Raw genomic sequence first — 4507 nt, 5'->3', positions numbered from 1 at the left:
GACCCGGGAGGCGGACCCGGGAGGCCGCGGGGCGGGGCGGCGGCGGTTGAGCGGCTCGCCGAGGCTTTGGGGCGGAGACGGAAAGGGGCAGCCCAAGAAGACAGAGACGAGCTGGGGCAGGGAAGGGGAGGAGCCTCCCCCGGCCGCACCTGGCCGAACCGGCTGATCCGCTGGCGAAACAAATAGATGTTGGACGCCATGCTGGGTGCGCCGCGCCCCCTTCCCCAAAGTCCTGCCCCCGACGCTCCGTCTTTTGCTGCGCATGCGCGCGCCCACCTCCGCGTCTGCGCAGCAAGGCTTTTTTTCCCCGCGCAAAACCTTCCCTCAGGTTTTATTCGGCTCTCATCCTGCGGTGGAGCGACGTTCGTCCTCCGCTTCCTTTCGCAGTTCCTAACTTCTAGATGGATTTATAAAATATTGGTACAGGTGAAGCCGCGTTTCAAGGCTGGCGTTACATGCCTTTTATTAAAATGGTGGAGAGTTATTTCCGAGCAACGGACTTTGGGCGACCATGGTGTAGGTATCTCAGAAGCGTGATTCACCAATTATTCTTACGGAAATTTAAGGTTATTGTCAGTTATCATTGGAGTCAGAGTTGAAGGATGTGGGAGAAGGGTTATACCAAACAGAAAAAGCCTTGGCCAGACAGGCTGCTCCTGACCCATCTACCCGCCTCTCCTATAGTTCATGTCCTCTACTTGCGGCGCTATTAGTGTCTTTCTTTAGAAGGCTAATTCCTGCTTCTCCTTCAAGATTAAATTTAGGAGACACTTTCCTCCTGGCACCCAGTTATCAGAGGCACGAGGCAGTGATCTCCTTACTGGCGTCCCCAATATCTTGGAAGTTCTTAGCTGGAATGGTGGCTATTGGCGCCTATGGTATGGTAGTTAACACCACGTTAACGCTTAGTAAATAAGAAAGAAAGGAATTTAGCACAATGGAATCGCAATACCAACTTCCAAGTACTTGCCTATGTATATTGACTTTCTAAGCACTTACCTATAACTTAGGTTCCTTGCCATCGAAGTTATTCTAGGAGAGTTTGACAACTGTTATTGAAGGTCTTTCTAGGAAGCTAACCCTTTCTCTTTTGAGACCTGTTTACCTCCTTATTTGCTTCCCAGAGAGTGCAAAGAACATATTTCACTTTCCTTGCCGACAGACAGTTCTTTTTATCGTGACTCTCATTCCTCAGTTCCCAGCATAGCCCCTTATGCTCTTTGGGCACCTAGTGGATGATTGCAGATTCCCTTTACTAAACAACGCATCAGAGATGTTCCTCAGAGCTGTATCAGTAGAAAGTGACCAAGCATTAATACCCAGTGCACCCGAGACTACTATAAGTGGTACTCCAGATCTTCCTAGTTTCCCTTTTTCTTTCTTTTCTGCTTTGTTCCTGCACCATTTCTTCTAGTACCCAGTTATCAGAGTCCCAAGATAGTGATCTCCTTACTGACTTCCTTGTTACTTCTCTCTTTGTATTCTCTTTAGTCCATTTTCCTAAAATTTTACTCCCATTCTGTTGAGGCTTTTGGGGTGGGCACCTGAAGGAGGATTGTGGATAGTAGTGCTATTTGGGTTTGGTTCATATTTAAAAAGATGCAAATTAGATGCTAATGTTAAATTATACTGTAATTTAGTAACCCAGTTTTGGCATTTATCCGTTTTTTTGGGGGCTTTTTTTTTGCATTTTTTGAAGATCTCAGAAATTGTAATTGACCAGGCCCTTTCTCAACTTCTGAGAAGAATAACTTTCTATTTCCTCTCTTCTGATTCTTTTTCCCCTGCTTCTTGTTCATGCCACCCAGTGGAAAGCATGGTTGTTACTCTGTTGAAAACCTTTTCTACCAGAGTACACACCTTGAACTTTAAGAAGTTCTCTTCCGTGACCATGTGTCAATAGTTTTTAAAAGATAGAGGCCACTTACTGTGAGCAGAAGATTAGCATCATTTACAGGATCTGACTGGGCAAAACAAAGCAGAAATGAGCTAAAGATGTTACCTTCAGTTACATATAGCCCAGCTCTGCTTCTGCCAGTCAGCTGAGTCCAGAGGAGCTCCTTCTTTCCTGAGAAGGAGCTGGTAGTGGCTGGCAGAGCAATTGAGATCTGATTAGGCAAACGGGGTTGTGAATTTTTTTAATCCTAAAAAAAGTGTTTAAACAATAGCATCTCATTGAAGGCCTCACTGTTCAAAATCTGAAAAGAATGTTCAGATGACTGCTTCCTATTGACCACAATACTGGTCATTCTTTGACTTGTTCTTCAAATATGAGGAAAGAGCCAGAAGCTCTGGACACAAAATGTTCCACTCTCTCCCAGGGCTGTTATGGAAAATATTTGTAATGCAAAATTATCCTGTTTGAAGTAATACTATTGAGCCTTATCTAAGGTAGTATGATTATGACAAAGTTGCCTTCATGATTTGTCGTTGTTTTACTTTCTCTTTGCTGTTTACAAAATATGTGCCAGGTTATGATACTTGGGATTTAAGGATGTGCAAAAGGTCAGAAGGAAACTGTATAGGGTAATCATATCATTGGCTAACTATAACATTCTTTTGTGTTTCTTAATAGTAATACAAGGTTGCAGTCATATTGAGAAAATAAGACTGTAATGCATTCTCATCCAATATTCCCTCAAAAGATAATGTTCAATACCAATGAGTTCAAAACTGGAGTTTTGCCTATAAACAGTCCTTTTTTTTTTTTTCACTGATGAATTCAACAATCATTTTAGAAAAATCTAAAAATTATTCTAGATTTAGATTTATAGGAAGGTTGCAAAATACGAAGAATTCCTGTTTATACTTAACCTAGTTTACCCTAATGCTAACATGTTCAATAACCAGGATACATTGATCAAAACAAAGAAATTAACATTGTTATATTACTATTAATTAAACTACAGAATTTTTCAAACCTCACCAATTGCCCACTAATGTCATTTTACTGCTTCAGAATCCAATCCAGGATACCACATTTGATCTAATGAGGTCTTTTTTGAAGGGATGTTTAGGAGTGGAGGGAAATGAGTAAGACAAAATCATTTTCCATTCTGATAAAAACCGAACAAAACGTGTGCAAAGGATTGAGTATGTGGCAAATCGCTTTGACCCCAGTAGCCAGTCCCCTGCTCTGTGGCTGATGCCTGAGTGTCAGCACCTGTCCCACCTGCGTTCCTTTAGGTCTTAGTGTTCCAGTTTGCGACGGAGACCTACTGTGGCAATGATTGTTTCAGGTGCATGTCCAGAGCCTGCCATTTGCTCTCATAACCCCGGGGTCCTTCCACCTGCACTAAGTGTTAAGTTTCAGAAGAGCAACGGAGCCCTCTCGTTTGTTGCTCCACAGCCCCTTGGAGCTGTGGTATAATTCAGTGGGTAACAGTGGGATGTGTTATCAGACTTCTGGGTAAATCCTTCCTCTACTTTGTGACCTGCAGCAAGAGGTTTAACCTTAAGTCTCCATTTTCTCATGCCCATTTTTCAGAGAGGAAATGAGAGTTGTAGTGACGTTTAAATTTTATCTTCAGAGATTATATAGAGGAGTGCCTGTTACAGAGTTAAGCACTTAATAAAAGTTACCTGTTTTTATCACTGTGTTCCAGAAACAGTAGGTGGCTCTATCTCCACATTGGGTAGTCAAGAAGCAACAAAGAATCAATGCTACAGCAAAAGTCACTTAAGGAAATCAAACTTTTATTTATTGGCTAAAAGAGAATGAGAGTGCTAAGGAAGATGATTCCATCTGATTAAAGGAAAGAAATGAAACTTGGGAACAGAATTCTAGGAAGCAACCTGCAGTTTTTCACTACTGAAATCATGTGGGGTAAAAGTCATGCTAGTCTCTGTATGGGTCCAATTTTAATCTGTGGCTGAAACGAGCATAGTTCTCATCACAATTTTAAGCTTAGCTCACATTTAAGCAATGAATAAACGGAAAACGTTCCAATTTGTAGAGGTTAATTTTATAGTAATCACAAGTCCTATATTTAGGTTTCTAAAGAAATAAGGCTTATTGTATAATAACTTATAATAACAACTTGGAGTATGTAGTGTTTGGCATTTTTCAGAGACCTTTCATAGTCATTTTTATCACGTGACCCTTCAGTTAAGAGAGGGTGTATGAATTTGATCCACATTTTGCTGAGAGAAGCTCTGTAGGAAGAAAGCATATCAGGAAAGTCCTCATAGAAGAAGTGACAGCACTGAAGCTAGAGATGTGAAGGGGTTTTCCCGGATGGGTTGGGAGTTCCCAGCAGAAAGTAGGACATGATGATAGAGAAAAGGGGTGTTATTTTGTGGGACCAAAATCAATATGTCTGATGCTTTGATTAAGGGGAGCAATGTAGAGACAAGAATTTATATGCCAGGCTAGAAGTTTGGATTTGATTATCTGGCAGTGAGTTACTTTCAGGCGAAAGAGTAACATGATCAGATATCAGTTTAGGAAGATCATTATGGTAGTAGTATAGAAGGTGAACTCAAAAGATCTTTAGTGGGTAGGATT

The sequence above is a fragment of the Pteropus vampyrus genome, unplaced genomic scaffold, assembly GCF_000151845.1.
Source record: "Pteropus vampyrus isolate Shadow unplaced genomic scaffold, Pvam_2.0 Scaffold208, whole genome shotgun sequence".
NCBI classification, from domain to species: domain Eukaryota; kingdom Metazoa; phylum Chordata; class Mammalia; order Chiroptera; family Pteropodidae; genus Pteropus; species Pteropus vampyrus.
The sequence above is the reverse complement of the archived record's forward strand: the minus strand, read 5'-3'. Positions refer to the sequence as shown.